The sequence below is a fragment of the Pleurodeles waltl genome, chromosome 1_2, assembly GCF_031143425.1.
Source record: "Pleurodeles waltl isolate 20211129_DDA chromosome 1_2, aPleWal1.hap1.20221129, whole genome shotgun sequence".
Lineage (NCBI taxonomy): Eukaryota > Metazoa > Chordata > Amphibia > Caudata > Salamandridae > Pleurodeles > Pleurodeles waltl.
In genome coordinates, this window is record NC_090437.1 from 1001743977 (window position 1) to 1001758238 (window position 14262).

The window sequence follows — 14262 nt, forward strand, 5'->3', positions numbered from 1 at the left end:
GCACTACAGCATTACCACCGGCTGTATTACGAGCCTGAGACAATGTTGTAGCCGTTTCCTGCAGGGCAGGCAGGTGGAAACTGAGGTTTCTGCCCACTGACCCAGCGGGAAACTCGTAAATGGCCCGGCAGGGAGGCCACCACAATAGCACCAACTTACCCATCGAAATTTCGGCAGACGGCCTTTTCCGTCCGCCAAAATCGTAATAAGGCCATGAGTGTCTACTATGTCAAACAAGTAAATGCAACTGTGATTACCTCACCCTCTTCTCTGTGGAAGCCTCTCGGCTGGGGAGGTTTGAGTGTGACTCCATCAGTCTGCTTCCTCTCAGGTGTAAATTATAGGAGCCATCTGTCAGAGTCATACCAGTGCTTAACATAGTGGGTCTGTGCCATTACTAAATAATAGTTCCAAAACGGGCAATGCAAATCTGCCTGTATCATGTAAAAAGTTAGTATGCCCCAACAGATTCTGAGCGCCTTATTTGATAATATGAGTTGCGCTAACTGTGTGTTGATGCGTTTGAAGAAGGTTTTATTTAGGGGAATTATGAATGAGAATAAGTACTGGACCTTAGGCAGGACCATCATTTTAAAATGTGCTCAGGAATGTCATTGATCATGGAACAAACTGATTTTGCTCCAAAACTAGATCCAAAACAAACATCAAATTCGAGAGATGGAGGAAATATATTTTATACATTTCTTATTTGAGTGAACAGGAAAAACATTGTGAAACATAGTTCATCTATGTTTTGGTCTGATGCAAATATAATTTGCTTTTTTCCACATAATAAACAAATGAAATAAACAATTTAACTTGAATTTTATACCAGCCTATAGGTTTTGTGTAACTGCCTCACAGATAAGTTCATGCCACGGTGGTAATTTCAATACAGATGGCTAAAATGCAAATGCAAACTACAACAGCGTCATGTAACTTTCACACGATTTTTGCAATGTGCAGACAGCGAAAAAGATGTGGTTGTTTTTTATACATGTACAATGTTTCTGTTACATGGCTGCTGGTCGTTAACAAGACGTGGATCTTACACAGTATAGTGGTATAATAAGTAGGCCTGTTTATTACTTCGGATCTTAAACTCTTTATCAGTTAATGGGCCGTGCATGTTAACATGCAGCGTTCTGCTTTTTGGAAAATCACATCCTGTAATTATTTCTAAATGCATAGAGTTTTACTGTATGTTATCAAATTATGGGGTCCTGGCTTCTAACCTTTTAGTGTGTTTTATTCTGTTTTGGCCCCTTAAAAACCTCTAATCACAAGACTTGAATTTGTTGTGTTACTTTTAATCTTTTTGGAAATTAAGGTCTGTAGCAATTTTTCCTACTGTCTCGCAGAAATAATTCCCACATTAGTGTGTTTTTCGGCAAACATGTGTTTCTTTCCTGAGAGGGGCCGGCCTCATGTCTACTCTTGCAATACTTCTTTGCTTGCATCTGTTCAGAGGCCAAATTTAGATCAGTATTAATAGAAGCGCTAGGAGAAGTCGTTGGGACGTGCTCGCTGTATTTCATCGTGTTGTTATCATATACGCAGGGACCTTTTTAAATTGATCACTATACAGGTACTTGAGCGCTGAACCGATCTTCCATTTCCAGGTATGTTCTTGGATTTACACGTGTCTTTATTTTTTTCTGGTTTGTCGCTTTATCTTGTCTTCACAGAACAACAATGAGGGCCCGATTACGACCTTGGCGATGGGATTCTAAGTCACAAACATGAGGGATATTCCGGCCGCCGTTTTACAAGTTCCATAGGACATAATGGAGCTTGTAATAGGGCGGGCGGGATATCCATTACAGTTGTGAGGAAGTATCCTATCCCATAAGGTCATAATCAGGCCCATACTTTAAAATAACTTTTTCAACTTCCCTGATTTGTATTATTGTGTTATCTTATGATTATATTGATTTAAAAAAGAAATGTCTTCTACTTACAGGCAATAAACTATAAATCATAAACATTTTACATGTATTTTGCTAAAAACTGCAGGATGTATTGGAAAATAAATAGTTATAAAACTAAGCCATGTGAAGAATTATTTGCTGTGGGCTCAGTTGCCACTGTATTTGGGCGTGTCTCCCAATAACAACCGAGGGGCTAAGCTTCCATTGGTGAAGCAGGTGCAGTGGCAGCAGTGCACAGACTCCTGAGTGGTTCAATGAACCCTCATTATTGCTGGATTTAATACCCCTCGAAAAAAGCAGCTGGGAGCCCATTTTCCTCCTTGCACTAAGGAGCTGCAAATCTATCTGTCTGTCCATCTATCTATCTCTGAGTGAAGGACACCACAGAGCATTTTAATGGTTAGGACCACGTTTAACAAGGATTTTTTTTTTTTGCGAATAACTGTGGAGCCATATGACAATTCCTCATAAACTTTTAAAACAGAGTCATTCACCTCATCTACTTTCTGGAATTGTTCGGGATGGTCTGTCAAGCGGGGGCCGAGAAAAAGAGGTGAACTCCCAATATGCATTTTTTCTCATGCAATTTTCCATAGGAAAATTAGACACAGCTGCAGCATAAATGCCGTAACCGAGTTACACCTCATTTGTCTGAAAGCTAGATCTTGATCCAAAAAGTGTGATTTTTGTAATGTGGTGTAAGAATGTTCAGTAGGTTTTGACAAATTAAGGCTCAAATTTTATGTATTTATCATGCTGCGGAGAGTTTGCGCAACTGACAGATCTTAAAATTATATCCAATTGGCTTCCACCATATCAATAAAAATGTAGTGCATTGGGACAGAAAAGTCACTCACATGGTTCCTGACGTGCACCGCTGCCCTGAGTGCCTCAGCTGCAAAAATGTCCAGATCACTAGTGCTGATTTGTGTTGTCATGAGTGAATATGCCATTACATAGGGCTTTTGGTCACGGCAGGGGGCCCAAAGCACTACCCTCATAGTGGTGAAAGGCTACTGCCTTTGCCAGGAGTTAAACAGCACCCTTGCAGTGGTGGCAGAATAATGTGCAGGCCTACAGTCGCACTCATGTAAAGTTCTGCTCTGTATATCACTCACCCTTGGCCTTTATGTAGTCAGTATGTAGCAATGTGCAGCACGTGTGTTGTTGCATGCATGTGCTGTGTGAATGTGGAGTAAAGTCGGTAACCCCGTATGACAGAGGGGGGCATTGTAAAGAACAAGGAGCATTGCTTGGTTAACTCGTCAAGAGGAGAGAACAATGTGGTGTCCTTTGCGTCCACAAGCCCCAACTGAGGATCAGAAGCTGAGTTATCATCCCCCCACCTGTGACAAGGATCAGCTACTCACCATCAGCAGCTACCACCGACTTTCATAGCATCCACAAGTGAAATGCTCCTCGGGGCTCCAGTAGTGCAATGCCTCCAGGAGCGGGTAAAACTGATTGCAGAGCTGGAAAGCTTCGGGGGAACTTAGTCTGTCACATAGCTCTTCAGGCGCTGGTACCCTTTTGACTTTGGAAGAGTCTTAGAGCCAGATGTATCCGGCATTTTTGCACTCGCAAATGGGCCAATTGGGTCGTTTGCGACTGCAAAAAGGCATTTTGGTATGTATGAATTCCAATTTGCGATTCGGTAACATGTTACCGAATCTCAAATTGAAATTGTGACTACATACTGATTCGGTATTAGGAATGGGCATGTCAAGGGCATCCTTTACTAATAATGAATCCCAGCGGTATGCAGGAATGTTTTGTGACAGAAATGCGGTTGCAAAACATTCACATTTTTCACCTACTTCAAGTAGATGGTAACCTATTCGCAAACTGGAAGGGTCCATTATTTGTGCATGCATGCAAAAACATTTTTTAAGAGGAGGCAGTGGTCCCATAGATGGGACCAACATTGTTCTGCCCACCAGTGGGCAGATGGGGCAATTACCCCCGAGCCACACCCGGGGGGGGGCAGAAAGTCTACTAGATGGCATGGAATTAAAATAAATAAATAAATAAATAGTGGGGTGGTGGCCACCAACCAGTATGGGCCTGGTTATGCCCCCATCCCAACTGAAAGGGGTGACAGTCTTTTAGCTCTCCCCCTGCACACTCAAACATCTTATCCTATTTGGGGTTTTGGTTTTACATTTGGGCCATGAGAGCTTGGTAACTCCCAAAATGCTTCACATGCACCCCCACACCATTTTCTTACCTACAATGCCATGCAAACCTCCAACTTTGCTGGAAATCACACATTTTTCCCACATTTTTGTGATGGAACCTTCCGGAATCTGCAGGAATACACAAAATTCCTATCACCCAATATTGTCTCATCTATACTGATAAAAATACAAGTGAGGTATCACTTTTACCGGGAGACTGAGGGGAACGTTGGGTGGTAGGACATTTGTCCCAGTGCGGTGATCCCACACAGAAATGTGGGAAAAAAAGTGATTTTTTAAGATAAATTTGAGGTTTGCTGAGGATTCTGGGTAAGAAATCATTGGGGATCCACGCAAGTCACACCTCCCTGGACTTCCTTGGGTGTCTAGTTTTCAGAAACTTCTGGGTTTGGGAGGATTCCCTGGATGGCTGCTGAGCCCAGGAACAATAAACAGGTGCCCCCTCCAAAAAAAACAGGTAGTTTTGTATTTGATAATTTTGATGTGTCCAGATAGTGTTTTGGGGCATTTCCTGTCGAGGGCGCTAGGCCTACCCACACAAGTGAGGTACCATATTTATCGGGAGACTTGGGAGAATGCTGGGTGGAAGGAAATTTGTGGCTCCTCCCAGATTCCAGAACTTTCTGTCACCGAAATGAGAGGAAAAGTGTTTTTTTGATAAAAGTTTGAGGTTTGCAAAGGATTCTGGGTAACAGAACCTGGTCAGAACCCCACAAGTCACCCCATCTTGGATTCCATTAGGTGTCTAGTTTTTAAAAATGTGCAGGACTGCTAGGTTTCCCTAGGTGCCGGCTGAGCTAGAGGCCAAAATCCACAGCTAGGCACTTTGGAAAAAACAGCTCTGTTTTCTTTGGGAAAATGTTATGTGTCCACGTTGTGTTTTGGGGCACTTCCTGTTGCGGGCGCTAAGCCTACCCACACAAGTGCGGTACCATTTTTAGCGGGAGACTTGGGGGAATGCTGGGTGGAAGGAAATTTGTGGATCCTCTCATATTACAGAATTTTCTCTCCCCGAAATGAGAGGAAAAAGTGTTTTTTTGGCCACATTTGAGGTTTGCAAAGGATTCTGGGTAACAGGACCTGGTCGGAGCCCCACAAGTCACCCCATCTTGGATTCCCCTAGGTGTCTAGTTTTAAAAAATGTACAGGTTTGCTAGGTTTCCTTAGGTACTGGCTTGAGCTAGAGGCTAAAATTTACAGGTAGGCACTTTGCAAAACAAATGTCATATTTCGGTGTAAAAATGTGTGTTTCCTGGTGGAAGCATTAGGTCTTCCCATGCAAGTGAGGTACCATTTTTATCGGGAGACTTGGGGGAACACAGAATAGCAAAATAAGTGTTATTGCTCCTTGTCTTTCTCTACATTTTTTCCTTCCAAATGTAAGACAGTGTGTAAAAAAGATGTCTATTTGAGAAATGCTCTGTAATTCACATGCTAGTATGGGCACCTGGAATTCAGAGATGTGCAAATACCCACTGCTTCTCATCACCTTATCTTGTGCCCATTTTGGAAATACAAAGGCGTTCTTGATACCTATTTTTCACTTTTTATATTTCAGCAAATGAATTGCTGTATACCCGGGATAGAATGAAAACCCATTGCAAGGTGCAACTCATTTTTTGGCTCTGGGTAGAAATCTGACATCGCAGGAAAAAGTTACAGAGTAAAACATGGAGAAAAATTGCAGTTTTTTTCACCTCAATTTCAATATTTGTTATTTCAGCTGTTTTCTGTAGGAAACACTTGCAGGATCTACACAAATTACCCCTTGCTGAATTTAGAATTATGTCTACTTTTATGAAATGTTTAGCTTTCTGGGATCCAGCATTGGTTTCACACCAATTTCTGTCACTGAGTGGAAGGAGGCTGAAAGCGAAAAAAAATAGTAAAAATGGGTTATGGCCCAGTAAAATGCCAAAACTGTGTTGAAAAATTGGGTTTTCTGATTCAAGTATGCCTGTTCCTAAAACCTGGGAAGATGGTGATTTTAGCACCGCAAACCCTTTGTTGATGCCATTTTCCGGGAAAAAATCACAAGCACCTCTTTTTTCCCATTTGTTTAAAAAAAAAAAAAAAAAATCACTGTATTTTGGCTAATTTCTTGGTCTCCTTCAGGGGAACCCACAAAGTCTGGGTACCTCTAGAATCCCTAAGATGTTGGAAAAAAAGGACACAAATTTAGCATGGGTAGCTTATGTGGACAAAAAGTTAGGAGGCACAAACTGCTCCAAATAGCCCAAATAGCTAAGAAAAGGCTTGGCACCTGAAGGGGGAAAAGGCCTGGCAGTGAAGGGGTTAAACCTGCTAACTGTGGTCTGTGTTTGCACATTAAAGATAGACCTAATCACTTTTCAAATGGTTGTTGGAAATTCTTTCAATAGGCCAAAGGAGCAAGTCTTGTAATTTGTGTTACCTTTGATATAAGATTTCTAACAACATATTTAATTTGGAAGATTTTGAATTGAAGTGAATACAATAATGAGTGATGCTCCAATTGTCTACAATGCAGTTGCTCTGTTATTTTATATCAAGATGAAGCCTTATTGGATACATTGTTGTTTAGAAATTACATTATTGACGTCATTTTGCTGTGATAGAAAACTTTCTCCTCAACAAATGAAATGACATAATTAATACATTTACACTATTTAAAATGATTGCGAGTTAACCATTAATAATAATGTCCCTTGTGGATGGCCTTCTATTCCATCATTTATTTGCTCCATTAAAAAAACAAAAAAACACTAGCCATTCTGGCCTTTTCTGCATCAATCAAACAATACACAACCAAATAGTAGACATGAAATAAGAGAAAGAAAAATCATGCCACAAGCATAAAGGGAAGAGGGGAGTTATACCTAAATGACGTATTTAGCTTTTCAGTCAGGTCATGTTAAGTTGGCTCAGACAAAAACGACTACTGCAGTAGCACAAGGAAAGACAATTTCCATGTAGGAAACCTAATTTAATCATTTCATAAGTCACACCTAAGTGTAACCTGTAATCCCGCAGCCCTGTCTTAAAGTGGGAAGTACCAAATATAAAGGAAATTATGGGCTCAAGTTAGAGTAGAGCGTGCAGCCCGTTAGCCTGTGAAGTAAACATAGCCTTTGGCCTCTGCTCCTGTGCTTCAGGACTGCCTACCATATTTAGTGATCCTTGCCAGAGATCATCTTGCCTTTAGGGGAACAGCTTCTGCAATACCTCCAATGACGTCGTTAAAGCTTTGCTGAGTGGGTGCCATGGTTCATGTGCCCACTCTGCAAAGTGGTGATTTTAAAGAATAAACTCCCAAATAGACCCGTAGCTGCTGGGAGCTTTTGTTGAATGTGTGGGGGGCCCTGGGCAGTTTGAGTGCCCAGGATTGCCATTGGTTGCATAATGCTCCTGAGCAGGTAAATCAAGTGATGGTGATGGGGCAGTTAGCCACCCAGTACTTCCCAGACTCTAAATAGAGCAGGGGGACTACAAGGCTGATGGGGGCAGGAGCACCACTGAATATTGCAGGTGCTTACACTCTGCCAAAGTCTAAATTCCCATTTTACCCTCATAGTCAAACATTGCCTAAAGCTGTTTGTCACTGTTTAGGCGAAGATACATTTTTCATAAGTAGACCTAACGGTGAATAAAAGTAAATTTTACAAATACTTTTCACATTTTTAAAAAAATGTATTCACTAGTGTTGTGGAAAAAGTGTACTTTGCGCTACTTGAGAGCAAACTGGAATTAAACCAAAAATTATTTGTCTGACACCCCTATAGTTACTGTAAATAGCATCCCATGGACTGCTCTCCTGCTGGAGGACAATACAGCCTCTTCCTAGGGCAGGAAGGCTCATGTGGGGTAAACACCACCCTCATAGAAATCATTTGAATGGGTGCAGTAACAGATGGCAACACAACTAACTTCCACAACAGCCATGTCTTCCATGATGTATCTGACTTCTAGGGAAATCCTAAATGAGAACCCAAGTTACAGTAACCATTTTCAGATACAGGCTTCTTTCAGCAGTAGGGACAATTGTTGTAGGGACAATTGTTCCTAGGACTTGGAGAGGAGGAATTAATTCATTTTCATAATGGCGCCCTCACAGGGGTCAATGGGCACATAAAAAAGGATGTAGGCTAGGGACATTTCGAATGTGGAACTATATGAATGTTTATAATAATGTGAAAGAGTAAGTGCTGAAGAAGAAGAACGGATTTTTGCAAGAACGCTTCCAGTAGTGTGTATAGGAAATTCTAATATTCCTGGCTAAAGCTGAGGATAATAATGGCTTCTCACTAACGCTCCTTAGAATTGTTGTGGAGCTGGAAGAACAGAAAGAAGAAGACAATTCTGTTGACTGCTGTAGAAAAGTGACTGAAGGGCTCCTGAACTCCATTTTAACCAGATGCTTCAAGTACTCCCCAACGATCACTGGCTGACCCCTTGTTCATTCCTACAAGGATTCAAAATCCAGAAGGCCTCTATCCCTGGGAAGATCAATGTAGCCTTTGTATGTCGAATTCAGTCAACCTTGAAGGCACCCGGCTAGTGAGAGACCTGGTGCCTAGAAGCCTGCTCTAAAGGTCTGGGGGTATAGGAGAAAGCAGAAGAGCCTTTCCAAACATCAAGAAGCTTTTGGGACCTGATCATTACTCGACTTCTGACAGACTGGGACTCAATGCCAAAGCTCTCTGAGAAAGATGCAACCTAGCTGGCTACAAACTACTGGTTTGTCATGATCTGAGCTTTTTCACCCTATATATGAAGTTCAACAGAACCAACGTAAATTGTTTCTGACTCCATGGAGCCTTCACAGGCTACAGCTTTCTTTCTTGCCTAACTGAAAGAAAACAAGACCCAAAAAAGTGACTAAGGGCATGATTTAGAGTTTGGAAGATGGGGTTACTCCATCACATACATGATGGATATCCTGTCCGCCGTATCACAACCCCATTATAGCCTATGGAGATTGTAATACAGCAGATGGGATAGCCAACCCATTTGTGACAGAGTAACCTGTCTGACAAAACTCTAAATCAGGCTCTTTGTCAAAGTTGACTGTGTCCAAACGTATAATTTAGAACTGGGTCAAGATGATGGCTTTATCCCTGTGGTTAAGTGACCCAAGTGGCTCTGAAATCTATTTTTTTCCCATTCTGAGCTTTTGGCACCAAAAATACAAGCTTCAGTGAGAACTCGACTATGACATATCACACACTTCTGTTTGCTGCCTTGACCCACTCAAGGATTTTGAGAATCAGGAAAGTGGCAAAATTCCAAGCTAAAATTATTGAATGGTGTGATCTTCTAGATGCTTTGTATTTTCTTTGTGCGTTTTGATTTAAAACTTTAAAACTCTTTAGCTCTGTCTCCCCTTAGCTGACTTTCACCATTTTGTGTTTTTGCCTATTACATTGTTCTTTCTGTTTCGGAATGTTACTGTGCAGTGTGCTTAACTGTAATGTTTTTTGGTACTCTATTATGTTAGCTACTGTTGTGTCATAACCAGAGTGTGATTATCTATATATATATATATATATATATATATATCCAAGCAATTTAGCAATAGCCTCTGTCTCTAATTAAAAGCCAACACATATGTGGGTGCCATATAGTTGTCCTTTGTGGGACACATATGTTTCCTATATATATATAGCAATTATGTATATATTATATATATATATATATATATATATATATATATATATAGCGTGAAAGGGGTCAGCATCTGAAATGAGGATGGTCTTGTGGGGGAAGTCAGTGGTGGATAGGTCATCAATTGCACACATCCAGTTGTGGGATATGCCTTTTATATTATTATATATCTCTGTTCCATCCATCTTCATAAGAAATAGACTGCACAATAAAAATCCCACATTTTCTAACAATAGAGAACAATTTAATTAGACGAATGACACCTCAATTAATAAATTGAATAGTGAGATAAGACCAGGATCTAGGTGAGATTTCAAACTAGCTGTGATGGAGCTGAGGTTGGATATTCCAGTAGGTTATCTCAGTCAATTATTTTACCATTTGACATAGACTTCAAAATGAAAGTCAAAGTCCTCCAGCAGGCTCTAATTTCTAGAAATTGGATAGCTGTTGGTCCAGGTCCAGCTGAAGCTGTTGGTTTTGGTAGGAGCTCAAAGGGGAAGAATTTGCACCCGCCAAAATCCTCTCACAAGTCAGATACTTTTCATGCCTTTGCTTGGGCAAGATTTTTACCTTCCCACATGGCCTTTTTTTTAAAGCTCAGAATTCTTCATTGGTGCAATCATGAATCTGTATACAACTATGTCCTCCTAACATCAGACATCATTGCTACGAGGTCCACCTGACGCTCTAGATGTCTTGAAAGTCCAAACATGTTCTAAGTCCCAACCTTTCAGACTTTATGGAGCAGTTCCCCCGGTCTAGTCCAAGTCTCAGAAGCAGCACCTAGGGGCCAGGACTTGCTCCAAAAGAGACCACCAATCCGATCCATCTAAAATCTATATGCGTAGATGAATAGCTTATCAGTATTCATAAGGCTTACAAATATTGCCTAATACCAAAATTAATACATAGTGGGCATATCTACTTCTTTCTGGGCTTCACATTTGCGGGACAAAAAACAAGCTATGTGCCACATTTTCTTTAGTGTGAGTGGGGCACAAGACACAATTGCAATCTTCAGATTATTCATTGCCACTTTTCCGTGTTGATGCAAAAGATATAAATTCTAAAATGTCAAAGCAGAATTTCACATAGTGTTTTGGCTAATGATAACTGTACAACATCCAAGAACCTTTCAAAGGAGGGTATAGTTTTGACATACAGAAATTGTACAGACTATCTCCCCAACATAGAGATTACCCATGGCATGTTTCCAATAAATTGCCTTTAATTGCTGCTTGGAAGCTGTTGTCAGGGAAAGAGAGTTGGTCCAAAAAGATCTTAAATCTAGTATGTTAAACCAAGACTTGACATGCTGGAACCATGGGAAGGTGACAGAGTTGTTGATCTTGAGCAACTACTTCAAACCCTCCCTGTATTGTAATAGCTCCTGCACAGTGCATATCCTCACCCAGTAGAGTAGAGATCTTAGAACTGCCAAGTGCTCTACCCTTTTGAGAGTTACATCACAAAACAAGGGAATAAGCGGCATGCTTTTGGAGAGATGAAGTAATGACCTAATAAAAGAGTCAACAGATTTACATTATCTGTGCTCCAAATTTTGGTGCCATGTAAAGCGGCTGCCTGTGCTTTTGCTTTATAAACCTCAATGGTGGAGAGATAGCTCTGGAAATTGTAGACTTATGCTTGTTTACTGCTGTGGCACTGTGTTGGAGAATGGCTACGTTTTTGTATATGTGTGGTTCACGTCATCTATCTAGCATTATACTCAGTTACTCAAATGTATCTACACCTCCCAGCCTCTTCTGTCCCAGACATATGTTCCCTCTGAAGGACTTGTGAGGTCTTATTAGCATATATTTGATCTTAGATACATTAATCTCAATGCCCTTCTTTTCTCACTGTGCCCTAAAGTTGTCCAATAAAAGCTGCAGTCCCGTCGATGTTCATGGCAGCAGAATGGTATTGTCTTCTAATAGAATGGCGGGTACAGGGCTCCTTCTGTCTTTGGGGAATCATTATTATATTCTAACTGAACCTTGATGACATAATTCACATACAGTGTGGGTGCGGGCATGCATCCTTATCTACCTCCCCTTCATATCCATTTGCTTGAGCATAATTCTCATGATGTAGTCGTATTATTTGGAAAAGAATGTCTTCAGGGACTCCTAACGACTTGAAGGAGTCTCACAAGTGCCTTGGGACTAGGTGAAATGTTGCCCTCATATCAACAAATGCTATGTATAGATGTCCTTTCCTCATTTTTATGTACTTCCAAATAATAATGGTAAGCCTAAATACCTGGTCAATTGTGCTGACCTTCAATCTAAAACCAGCCTGGTATAGTGAGAGAACCATCCCATTCGCCATCCACTCATTCAGTGTGTTTAAAATCCACCTTGCATAAACCTTTTCAGGCTATCTAGGAGTGCTTCTTACAAAGCTTTTGAATTGCACAACAAGTTAACATAGGGTGCCCATATTGAGGGATTATGCTGCAAGAGATCCCGTGGAATTTTGTCAGGACTGGGAGCTTTGCCTGGTTTAATAGTTTCAATAGCCAACTTGGTCTCCGCCAATAAAATACATTTTTTGGATTTTCTCTATTGTATCTTGAGTGACTACTAGTACATTTATGGAAGTTGTGAATATTTGGCTTGTCAGTCTCCCTGACATATGAATAATAATTTGAAAAATGTTCAACCCACTCTCTTGGATGTCAAAAATGGTCAGTCTGTGTGTAGCAATCTTTATCTCCATTAAATAAATTTTTGAACATGTCATAGAGCCTCCTATCTTGTTTGCCTCATTCAAGCCTGCTCAGTTAGTATAATCCCACTTTCACTTCACGGTTGCTAGTGTCCTCTTGTGTTGAGCCCTGGCCTCGCGAACATCAGGGGGAAAATTTGATTTTAAAGCCCTCACTAATATCATTTTGGACAAACAAAAGTCCTTAGAATGCCAGGGGTTTCTCAGTTTATTATTTGCGTCACATTTAAGATTCTCCATAGGTGCCTTGTTCAGATATGTTTTTAAATTTGAACCAAGGATTTAACAATATTTAAAATGGGAATGTCATGCAGAGGGAAATCAACATACGGAGCCAAGACCTTACAGTATGTATTATAGATCTTTACTAAAACTGCCCTGTTATCCAATATTTTTACGCATTTGATAGACCAACAGTCATTTCCAACAATTGGTGTTATATTAAAAGAGCCAGTAGGATGCTATGGCTCCTCAATGAAGCACCTTGTCATCATAGGATGTAGTGAAAGATGATGACTATCAATCCTGGCATCTGTCCAACATTTTGTCCCACAAAGAGATGTCTATTATGATATAATCAATTATGGAGCTGCTGCTTCCTCTATTAAATGTACAAAACAAATTGTTGTATTTTGACCTGCCATTACAGGCCCACAGACTATTTGCTACTGCCAAAAGAGCCATTTGTATAAAAAAATGGTGTACATCCACATCTCATCCTCCTTCTCAGTTACTGAATCAAATCTTGTATGTGAGGTTAAAGTCTCCTCCTATGATTAATGCACCTTTAGATTTTAATCTGCTTAAAATGTTTTCCAACAGCACTAAAGCTGCGAATTCCATATTTCTGTGCCTTGGCCTGATATAAACGTTAGATAAGTTCAGTATGATCCCCTTATGAGTGGTTATTCTGAGTCCTATGATGCCTAAAGAGTCTAGATATAGGGTGTCAATATGGACATTCAAAGAAATGTTGACCCAAAGAGCCCCTGAAGGTCTAACCCCAGAGGATGGGGTGGCACTTACAAAATATGTTTTATAGCCTGCTCTATAGGGAAGAATAGATAACCAAATTTCCTGAAACAAATGAACATGAAACCGGTCGACTTATTCCCTTCCTGCCAGTCAGGATCAATTGGTTTTTGCTTTAGGTTCCCAACATTCCATGAAAGCACCTGTAGAGAACCAGTGGCAAGTTTATCTACTTAACGGAGAAAACGTGTGGCATTAATAGAATCGACAAATTTGTTTGAGGAAAATTCTTTAAGTTCTTCAATTTCCACGCTAGATGCAACAGACATTGAGTAGCAGGCAGTTGCTACAGATAAAAGAGGGTTTTCCTTGCATTGAAACTCTATGGGCTGAATTAAACTTTCAGAAGGAGAGAGTCAATCAACACTCACCAAGTTGGCCTATATATTGGGTTAATGGTGATTTAACTATCAGCCTCTGAATTTAATATAAGGAGCATGAAAATGCAGTTAACTTAAACTGTATTGATGATCCGCTAGGTGGAACTGACCTTATCAACCCATCTACTAGTCTTGGTCTCTCAGGAGAAAAATAATAATGCACATTGTTGATCATACCTAATCCAGTGTATAGATGTATTTAGCAGGGATTCACCATCCTCCCTTGAGCTCCTTGTTAATTTGGGGATGTTTCTCATAAACACTCAACTTCCATTATGTTTATAGGTGGTTTTGTTAGAGTATTCAGTAGGGCATTAATACAAACTAAAATGATGACTTGCT

At 40.5% G+C, this 14262-nt stretch overlaps 1 protein-coding gene across 2 annotated transcripts in view; it reads left to right on the top strand.

Annotated features, from left to right (window-relative positions):
• Window positions 1-1498: 1498 nt before the first annotated feature.
• The window catches only part of YIPF7 (Yip1 domain family member 7), a 262496-nt gene continuing 249732 nt past the window's right edge, over window positions 1499-14262 (top strand). For both annotated transcript variants that reach the window (XM_069201757.1, XM_069201755.1), the window contains exon 1: window positions 1499-1622. The gene's annotated coding sequence lies outside the window, so the exon portion shown is untranslated. The remainder of the gene's footprint in view (window positions 1623-14262) is intronic.